At 39.1% G+C, this 10,937-nt stretch overlaps 1 protein-coding gene and 1 pseudogene across 2 annotated transcripts in view; both read left to right on the top strand.

Annotated features, from left to right (window-relative positions):
• AHCYL2 (adenosylhomocysteinase-like 2) overlaps window positions 1-10,937 on the top strand; it is a 193,068-nt gene that overhangs the window by 36,427 nt on the left and 145,704 nt on the right. The gene's annotated exons all lie outside the window — the stretch shown is intronic.
• On the top strand, window positions 7,453-10,914 carry LOC104982379 (annotated as a pseudogene).

The raw sequence follows: 10,937 nt of genomic DNA, 5'->3' as shown, positions 1-10,937 counted from the left end.
TGCATATAAGTTAAATAAGCAGGGTGACAATATACAGCCTTGATGTACTCCTTTTCCTATTTGGAACCAGTCTGTTGTTCCATGTCCAGTTCTAACTGTTGCTTCCTGACCTGCATATAGGTTTCTCAAGAGGCAGGTCAGGTGGTCTGGTATTCCCATCTGTTTCAGAATTTTCCACAGTTTATTGTGATCCGCACCATCAAAGGCTTTGGCATAGTCAATAAAGCAGAAATAGATGTTTTTCTGGAACTCTCTTGCTTTTTTGGTGATCCAGCGGATGTTGTCAATTTGATCTCTAGTTCCTCTGCCTTTTCTAAAACCAGCTTGAACATCTGGAAGTTCATGGTTCACGTATTGCTGAAGCCTGGCCTGGTGGTAATTAAAAACAGATTGAGATATTTAACAAAAGCATCTATATAAATTTTTAAAAGGTATGTAAGTAAAACACATTACACAGTTTACTAGAAAACATCTAAACACATTAAGTACATTACAGTGTTTGCTTAAGTTGAGAGGATGATGAGAATGGGGATACAAGAATAAACAATAAAAATATAGAAATGTGAAACTTCACTTTTCCCGTGGGTGGTCTTTGAAGCCTCTGATGGCTGACTAGGTGGGTATCTACAGACCACTACCTATGTGTCTGTCATTATTGCTATCTTTGAGAGTAATGTTTCTCATTATCATTGGAACATTTTTTTATTGTTGTTAAATTAACTGTACTTAAAGTGATTATTTGGAGTTCATGGTTCTGAAATCTTGCTCTTTTTTTGTTCTTCACTTCCCCTTTCTTCCCTTTTTCTGTTACTGTATGTTCTGTTTGGTTGTTGCTTTAATGCAGAATATACTGACCTCATTGTTTATATCTGGTTTAGGTACTGCTTGTAGAGCCAGTACTATATGTTGTTGTTCTTAGAAGATAGTAGTTAGTAGGACTTCCCTGCTGATTGGTTCAGTGACTAAGACGCCACGCTCCCAGTGGCGGGGGCATGGGTTCAGTCCCTGATCTGGGAACTAGGTTTCACATGCTGCAACTAAAAATAAAATCCCACACACTGCAACTAAAGATCCCACATGCCACAGTGAAGATCGAAGGTCTTACATGCCGCAACTAACACCTGGTGCAGCCAGGTAAATAAATATTTTTTTTAGAAAGATAATAATGATGAGTCATGTGAGAGACTTTTCAATGTCTTTTTAATAATGGTCTTTTTTTGATTAAAGCAAGGGGGAAAGATACTGGTAATATAGGAATCACAGCTTTGATCCATTACTCTTTATGAAATTCATGTTATTTGTTTTGCTTTTCCTTTAAGAATATCTGGTTAGGGCCAATAAAAATATTGACTCCTAGAGAGTTCCCCTAAGGTAGCAGTAAGATCTTGAATAGAAAAAATACAGGAAACAAAGAGCCCTGCCTTTTGGCAATTTTTGTTAGTAGAACTCTCCCTCTGTAGGTCATGAACTTTTGAGTATCCTGAATTTTGAGTTTGCTTCAGTTGAGGTTTCTGATTGTGAACGGCTACCACCCAGGCTGGAGCTCCAGTTTAGCAACTGGAGAAAGGAGCTGTGATGGAATTAAAGTAACCGTAGCAACCATTATAATGTAAATAAGTCTCCTTGGGAAGTAAATTGAGAGCGTCCTCACTTGTTAGGGCATTCCTTTAGAGATTTTACTACTAGAGCTGACCACCAGTTTGCTATTAAAAACCCGGTGTAACTCCTCCTTGAACACTATCAAGTCCTGTGCCTCTCCAGCTTTCTTTAATAGCTTTTTGACAAGCTAGCCCCATGCATAGAAAACACAATGAATCTTTCATGTGCTTATCTTCTTCGTACACATGAACACTTCTTTTTCCTCTACTGAAGTTAAAATTTTTCTCACTGTCTTCTGTTACTAACTTTGCTGCAGCTCTGTAATGCCCAAAGGAAGCCACTTAGGTTCCCAGAAAAACAACGTGGTGTGTGCTTAGCAGACCCTGTTGGCCAAGATTTGCTTATGGTAGAACCGGTGGTGCCATGGCTACTCCTTAAGCAACATGAAAGAGATAAATCTTTGGTTTCAAATCTCATTACTTTTTTGTTTTAGCATTAAGCTCTAAGAAATAAAAATTTCTAAATGTTGTATAGTTTTAATGCAGGCTTACTTTGTGGGTTTAGAGACTGGATGGCTGGCTGCTGCTAAGTCGCTTCAGTCGTGTCCGACTCTGTGCGACCCCATAGACGGCAGCCCACCAGGCTCAGGCATCCCTGGGGTTCTTCAGGCAAGAGTACTGGAGTGGGATGCCATTGCCTTCTCCGTTGGATGGCTGGAGGAAGTAATAAAAGTGAAGCCAAAGTATTACCAAATTGGAGTTGGGTTAATAAGTGTAATACTATACTTGTTTACTGTGTCCCTAATGAGTCTAGTGGGCTTCCCTCGTGGCTAAGCTGGTAAAGAATTCGCTGCAATGTGGGAGACCTGGGTTGGGAATATCCCGTGGCAAAGGGAAAGGCTACCCACTCCAGTATTCTGGCCTGGAGAATTCTATGGACTGTACAGTCCATGGGGTCGCAAGGACTAGACCGAGCGACTTTCACTTTCTAACGAGTCTAGCAGTTTTAACAAAGAGGTTGTGAGTAAAAAACTTAGAGTTCTAATTCAAGTTTAACCACTGTCATGTGGTTTGGTGCCAAGTAAATAGCTTCTCTCAACCTCAGCTTTATGTTTGTAAAAGAAGAATGAAAAAATGACTTTGTATTGTAGAAATATTTATTAATACAAGAGGAACTGAAATATAAGTAGTGGCAAGACCTGCCTCTTGAGAAACCTGTATACAGCTCAGGAAGCAACAGTTAGAACTAGACATGGAACAACAGACTGGTTCGAAATAGGAAAAGGAGTACGTCAAGGCTGTATATTGTCACCCTGCTTATTTAACTTATATGCGGTGTACATCATGAGAAACACTGGGCTGGAAGAAGCACAAGCTGGAATCAAGATTGCCAGGAGAAATATCAATAACCTTAGATATGCAGATGACACTAATCTAATGGCAGAAAGTGAAGAGGAACTAAAAAGCCTCTTGATGAAAGTGAAAGAGAGTGAAAGTTGGCTTAAAGCTCAACATTCAGAAAACTAAGATCATGGCATCTGGTCCCATCACTTCATGACAAATAGATGGGGAAACAGTGGAAACAGTGTCAGATTTTATTTTGAGGGGCTCCAAAATCATTGGAGATGGTGATTGCAGCCATGAAATTAAAAGACGCTTACTCCTTGGAAGGAAAGTTATGATCAACCTAGATAGCATATTCAAAAGCAGAGACGTTATTTTGCCAACAAAGGTCAATCTAGTCAAGGCTATGGTTTTTCCAGTGGTCATGTATGAATGTGAGAGTTGGACTGTGAAGAAAGCTGAGCGCCGAAGAATTGATGCTTTTGAGCTATGGTGTTGGAGAAGACTCTTGAGAGTCCCTTGGACTGCAAGGAGATCCAACCAGTCCATCCTAAAGGAGATCAGTCCTGGGTGTTCTTTTGAAGGACTGATGCTAAAGCTCAAACTCCAATAGTTTGGCCACCTCGTGCGAAGAGTTGACTCATTGGAAAAGACTCTGATGCTGGGAGGGATTGGGGGCAGGAGGAGAAGGGGACAACAGAGGATGAGATAGCTGGATGGCATCACCGACTTGATGGACATGAGTTTGAGTAAGCTCTGGGAGTTGGTGATGGACAGGGACGCCTGGCGTGCTACGATTCATGGGGCCGCAAAGAGTCGGACATGACTGAGCGACTGAACGAACTGATGATCAAGAACATCATCTGATAGAAGACAGAAATTCTAACTTTCAGGGTAATATTCCTTACATAGCCTATGTGCTTGCTTCAGTTAAGGCTTTCTACTTTGGTTTTTAAGTTTTTTCCTCCAGCTTTATCCTTTTGTTGAGTTGTCATTGAGATCACATTAGTTACTCCTGTGTAACAAATCTTTGTTGGCTTAGCCATCAACAGCTGAGTTGATTTTTGAACTTCAAATTCTTGAGCATTTATTACATGTCAGGTTAGGGCTTCCCAGGTGGTGCAGTGGTAAAGAATCTGCCTGCCAATGCAGGAGACATGGGTTCGATCCCTGGGTCAGGAAGATCCCATGGAGAAGGAAATGGCAACCCGCTCCAGTGTTCTTGTCTGGAGAATCCCATGGACAGAGAAGCATGGACAGGCCGCAGTCCATGGGGTTGCAAAGAGTTGGGCATGGCTGAGCATGCACTCACACACACATACACATTTGGAACTGTGTACATGGGAAATAAGTACAAAATGTATAAAACATAATTTGTGCCATGCAATATAACAGTCATTCAAAGAACTGGGAAACAGCTCTGATGTTACTTTTACTATCTCAGATCTCATCTCTGTGGATATCATTCCTGATTCTCTCAGGTCTTTCTTTCATTTGGTTTAGTTTCCAGCCCCAGTACTACCATCCTGGTTATCCTCTTCTGAATCTGTTATAAGTGGTAAGTTATCACTTTATTTTTTAATTAATTTCTTTTTATTCAAGGATAATGCTTTACCAAATTCTGTTTTCTGTCAAACCTCAACGTGAATCAGCCACAGGTATACATGTATCCCCTCCCTTTGAACTTCCCTCCCGTCTCCTTCCCCATCCCACCCCTCTAGGTTGATACAGAGCCCCTGTTTGAGTTTCCTGAGCCATACAGCAAATTCCCATTGGCTATCTATTTTACGTACAGTAAGTTTCCATGTTACTCTTTCCATACATCTCACCCTCTCCTCCCTTCTCCCCATGGCCACAAGTCTATTTTCTATGTCTGTTTCTCCATTGCTGCCCTGAAAATAAATTCTTCAGTGCCATTTTTCTAGATTTCGTATATGTGTGTTAGAATATGATATTTATCTTTCTCTGACTTACTTCACTGTATACAATAGGTTCTATGTTCGTCCACCTCATTAGAACTGATTCAAAGGTGTTCCTTTTTAAGTATTCCATTGTGTCTATGTACCACAACTTCTTTATCCTTTCATTTGTTGATGGACATCTAGCTTGCTTCCATGTTCTAGCTGTTGTAAATAGTGCTGCGATGAACAGTGGGATACATGTGTCTTTTTCAATTTTGGTTTCCTTAGGGTATATGCCTAGGATGGGATTGCTGGGTCATATGCTGGTTTTATTCCTAGTTTTTTAAGGAATCTCCATACTGTCTTCCATAGTGGCTATATCAGTTTACGTTCCCACCAACAGTGCAGGAGCATTCCCTTTTCTCCACACCCTCTCCAGCATTTATTATTTGTAGGCTTTTTGATGATGACCATTCTGACCGGTGTGAGGTGATATCTCATTGTGGTTTTGATTTGCATTTCTGTAATTATGAGTGATGTTGAGCATATTTTCATGTGTTTGTTAGCCATCTGTATGTCTTCTTTGGAGAAATGTCTGTTTAGGTCTTTTTTCCACTTTTTGATCAGGTTGTTTGTTTTTCTGGTATTGAATTGTATGAGCTGCTTGTGTATTTTGGAAATTAATCCTTTGTCAGTTGTTTCATTTGCTATTATTTTCTCCCATTCTGAGGGTTGTCTTTTCACCTTGCTTAGTGTTTCCTTTGCTGTGCAAAAGCTTTTAAGTTTAATCAGGTCCTACTTGTTTACTTTGGTTTTTGTTTCCATTGTTCTAGAAGATGAGTCATAGAAGATCTCGCTTTGATTTATGTCATCGAGTGGTCTGCCTATGTTTTCCTCTAAGAGTTTTATAGTTTCTGGGCTTACATTTAGGTTTTTAATCCATTTTGAGTTTATCTTTGTGTATGGTGTTAGGAAATGTCCTAATTTCATTCTTTTACATGTAGCTGTCCACTTTCCCAGCACCATTTATTGAAGAGGCTGTCTTTGACACATTGTATATTCTTGCTTCCTTTGTCAAAAGTAAGGTACCCATATGTGCATGAGTTTATTTCTGGGCTTTTTATCTTGTTCCATTGGTTTATAATTCTGTTTTTGTGCCAGTACCATACTGTCTTGATGACTGTAACTTTGTAGTATAATCTGAAGTCAGGAAGCTTTATTCCTCCAGCTCCATCCTTCTTTCTCAAGATTGCTTTGGCTATTCCGGGTCTTTTGTGTTTCCATATGAATTGTGAAATTTTTTGTTCTAGTTCTGTGAAAAATGTCATTGGTAATTTGATAGGGATCACACTGAATCTGTAGATTGTGTTTGGTAGTATAGTCATTTTCACAATAGTGATTCTTCCTACCCAGGAACATGGAATATCTCTCCATCTGTTTATGTCATCTTTGATTTCTTTCATTAGTCTCTTATAATTTTCTGTGTACAGTTCTTTTGTCTCCTTAGGTAAGTTTATTCTTAGATATTTAATTATTTTTGTTGCAATAGTGAATGGGATTGATTCCTTAACTTCTCTTTCTGATTTTTCATTGTTAGTAAGTTACCACTTTTAAGAGGTTATATTCTAATTACAGTTCTCAGAAAGTTGCCTGACCTGTAGTGATTTCCTTCTCTGTTCAGTCACTAGTGGTGGTGGTTTAGTCATTAAGTTATGTCTGACTCTTGTGATCTCATGGACTGTGTGTAGCCTGCCAGGCTTCTCTGTCCATGGGATTCTCCAGGCAAGAATACTAGAGTAGGTTGCCATTTCCTTCTCCCATCAGTCACTAGACTGTTATTTTATTAACTGAATTTGTGTAAAGTTTTTAAGCTGACACTACACATCAAAGCTTCATCTTTAGCTTACGGTCAAATAAACTCTCAACTAATTATCAACTGATATTAAAATTGATTCCTTGGGAATTCTCTTGTGATACAGTGGTTAGGGCTCTGCAGGCTCATTGCTAAGGGCCTGAGTTTGATTCCCTAGTCATGGAGCTGAGACTCCACAAGCCACTTGGTGCAGCCAAAAAAATGAAAATACTAGAATATTTTAAATTACTTACGTAACTTGCAGTAAATTTTTAAAAATTGATTTCTTACTAGTCACATACTTTTGTTTAGATAAATGAATTTACATGTATCCTTGATAAATTCCATTTTGCATTTTCAGCCCATTGTTTCGACCTATCTGTTCAGATATTTTTGATTTTCAATTATGACTTTCATGGTATTACCTAACCTTCCCATGTTTTATATCACTAGGAAAATTTATAAGCTACCACTTGAATCTTCAAGGTCGTTGATAAACACTGAAAAAAGTAAGGTCAAATACAGAGCCCTGAGATAACCTGAGAGCCTTTCATCCAGACTGATACTGTTGAAAAAAATTTGTACAATATGAGAATTGGGAATTAAGTTTTATTTGGGTCAAATGAGGCCTGCAGACAGCTTTCAGATAGCTCTGAGAAAGTGCTCCAAGGGATGAGGGGAGGAGCTAGGATATGTAGGAGTTGTGCTACAAAGGGCAGGTAATCTGGAAAGTCACAAGATTACTGGTAAACCAGAAATGTCAAGGTAAGGAATTTAGCGCTTTTCTGTGTATGGGAAAATGCAGAAGTCTGGCCTCACTGGAAACATTTCTTTGATATGCATCTTCCTATCTGGGGACAGTGTCCTATGTTTTCACAACCTAAGTTTGCTCAGGGGTCATGGGGAGTGGCTGCAGTCTGATGGCTGCTAGATGACATGTATTCTTTCCTTCCTGAGTTCCCGCAGGGCTCACTAGCTTGACCATCCTTGGTGGCTGCAATTGCTTGTGACTGTGACATCCTTGTTTTCTGATATGGCAGGAAATTATTCCATTTCTCAGTATCAAGCCACTGATGAATAATCTGAGATGGTTCAGTTTATTCTCAATCCATCACCTAACGAACATAAGAAACTTTACTTTGATCTCAACGAGATGTATTTGACCTACTCTGTGTTATTTCTCTGATCTCTCAATCTAGTAGTTTTTAAATTAGGTTAATATGTTTTTTTTCTTATTGAACCCATTCTGGCTTCTAGAGCTTTCTTTGCTGCTGCTGCTGCTAAGTCGCTTCAGTCGTGTCTGACTCTGTGCGACCCCATAGACGGCAGCCTACCAGGCTCCTCCATCCCTGGGATTCTCCAGGCAAGAACACTGGAGTGGGTTGCCATTTCCTTCTCCAATGCATGAAAGTGAAAAGTGAAAGGGAAGTCGCTCAGTCGGGTCCAACCCTCACTGACCCCATGGACTGCAGCCTCCCAGGCTCCTCCGTCCATGGGATTTTCCAGGCAAGAGTACTGGAGTGGGGTACCATTGCCTTCTCCGGAGCTTTCTTTACCTCTTCCCTATTCTGTCATAGGCTGACAGAATATTGCTGGAAATCCTTGTGAAACTTGTTTTTCCCTTTCTAGTTTTATATGGATATAATTGATATATACCATATGTTTAAGGTGTACAGCATAGTGATTTGACTTACATACCTCATGAAATGATTATCACAGTAAGTTAGTGAATATCCAGCACCTCATATGGATACAAAATTAAAGAAATAGAAAAAAATTCTCTTTTGTGAAGAGAACTCTTAGAATTTTTCTCTTGACAACTTTTATATATAATATTTAGTAATGTTAATTATTTTTATCATGTTGTACATTACATCCCTAGTATTTAGTTATCTTAGTTTGTGCTTTTTGCCTGTCTTCATCAAATTACCCCTCTTCAGTCCTTGCCTGTGGTAAGTACAAATCTGATCTCTTCTTCTATGAGTTAGTTAATTTGTTAGTTTTGTGTATATGTTTGAAGTATAATTGACCCACAACACTATGTTATTTCTTGGTACACAGCATAATGATTTGCTGTTTTTATACATTTCAAAGTGATCATCATGTCAAGTCTAGTTACTGTCTGTCCTCATCATACAAAGACAAAACATGATTATTGACTATATTCCCCACACAAATACATTTGACTTATTTCTTTTGTTACTGAAAATCTGTCTCTCTCAATCTCCCTCACCTAATTTCTCTCTTTCCCCCATCGCCTGTGCTCTGGCAGCCATCTGTTTGTTCTCTGTATCTGTGACTATTTTCATTTAGTTATTAGTGTTTACTTGTTTTGTTTTTTATATTTCACATAAAAGTGAAATGCAGTATTTGTGTTTCTCTGACTTGTTTCACTTAGTGTAGTTCTTTCTAGATCCATCTTTGTTGTCACAGATGGCAAGATTTCATTCTTTTTTAAGGATAAAAAATATTTCATTGTGTGTGTGTATATATATATACACATACACACACACACACACACACATGTGTATCTCTCTCTCTCTCTCTCTCTCTCTTTCTTCTTTTCCATTCATCTGTTGAGACACTTAGGTTGCTCCCATATCTTGGCTATTGTAAATAATGTTGCAATGAACATAGGGGTACATGTATGTTTTTGAAATAGTGTTTTGTTTTCTTTGGATAAATACATAGGCATGCAATCGATAGATCATATGGTAGTTCTGTTTTTAATTTTTTGAGCTATCTCCATACTGTTTTTCATAATGGTTGCACCAGTTTACTTTTCCACAGTACAGAGGGTTCTCTTTTCTCTGCATCCTCACCAGCACGTATTATTTGTCTTCTATGTTGTCCTTCTGACAGGTATGAGATAGTATCTCATTGTGATTTAGATTTGCATTTCCCTCATGATTGGTGATGTTGAAGCATCTTTTCATGTACCTGTTAGCTATCTGTATGTTATCTTTGTAAAAATGTCTTTCACATCCTCTGCCTGAATTTTAATTTGGTGTTTTTTTTTTTTTTTTTTTTGCTAATGACTTGTATGAGTTCGTTATGTATTTTGGATATTAATCCCTTATCGGATATATTTTTTTGCACATATCTTCTCTCATTCAATAAGCGGTCTTTTTGTTCTATCGCTAGTTTCCTCTCTGTACAAAAACTTGAGCTACTGGATGCTCTCTTATTATCTTTTTTTCTGTCTCAGGCTTCAATTTTCACTTAACCATATGTATACCATTTTGTTTTACAATCTGGAAGATTATTCTTAATAAAGAAAGTGGAGATCAAGAGGATTTGGTTTTGTGACTTTTTCTTCCATGGCTGAAGTTGATGCTGCCATGGCTGCAAGACCTCATTCAATTGATGGGAGAGTGGTTGAGCCAAAACGTGCTGTTGCAAGAGAGGAATCTGGAAAGCCGGGGGCTCGTGTAACTGTGAAGAAGCTGTTTGTTGGTGGAATTAAGGAAGATACTGAGGAACATCATCTTAGAGATTACTTTGAGGAATATGGAAAAATTGATACCATTGAGATTATTACTGACAGGCAGTCTGGAAAGAAAAGAGGCTTTGGATTTGTTACTTTTGATGACTATGATCCTGTGGATAAGATTGTGTTGCAAAAATACCATACTATCAATGTTCATAATGCAGAAGTAAGAAAGGCTTTGTCTAGACAAGAAATGCAGGAAGTCCAAAGTTCTAGAAGTGGAAGAGGAGGCAACTTTGGTTTTGGAGATTCTCGTGGTGGCGGTGGAAATTTTGGACCAGGACCAGGAAGTAACTTTAGAGGAGGATCTGATGGATATGGAAGTGGCCGTGGATTTGGGGATGGCTATAATGGGTATGGAGGAGGACCTGGAGGTGGCAATTTTGGAGGTAGCCCTGGTTATAGAGGAGGAAGAGGAGGATATGGTGGTGGAGGACCTGGATATGGCAACCAGGGTGGGGGCTACGGAGGTGGTTATGACAACTATGGAGGAGGAAATTACGGGAGTGGAAATTACAATGATTTTGGAAATTATAACCAACAACCTTCTAACTATGGTCCAATGAAGAGTGGAAATTTTGGTGGTAGCAGGAACATGGGGGGACCATATGGTAGAGGAAACTATGGTCCAGGAGGCAGTGGAGGAAGTGGGGGTTATGGAGGGAGAAGCAGATAGTGAGCTTCTTCCTATTTGCCATGGGCTTCACTGTATAAATAGGAGAGGATGAGAGCCCAGAGGTAACAGAACAGCT

Source organism: Bison bison, unplaced genomic scaffold (assembly GCF_000754665.1).
Source record: "Bison bison bison isolate TAMUID 2011002044 unplaced genomic scaffold, Bison_UMD1.0 scf7180017864530, whole genome shotgun sequence".
Classification (NCBI taxonomy): domain Eukaryota; kingdom Metazoa; phylum Chordata; class Mammalia; order Artiodactyla; family Bovidae; genus Bison; species Bison bison.
Note: the sequence above shows the minus strand (reverse complement) of the source record. Positions and strands in the feature narration are given on the sequence as shown.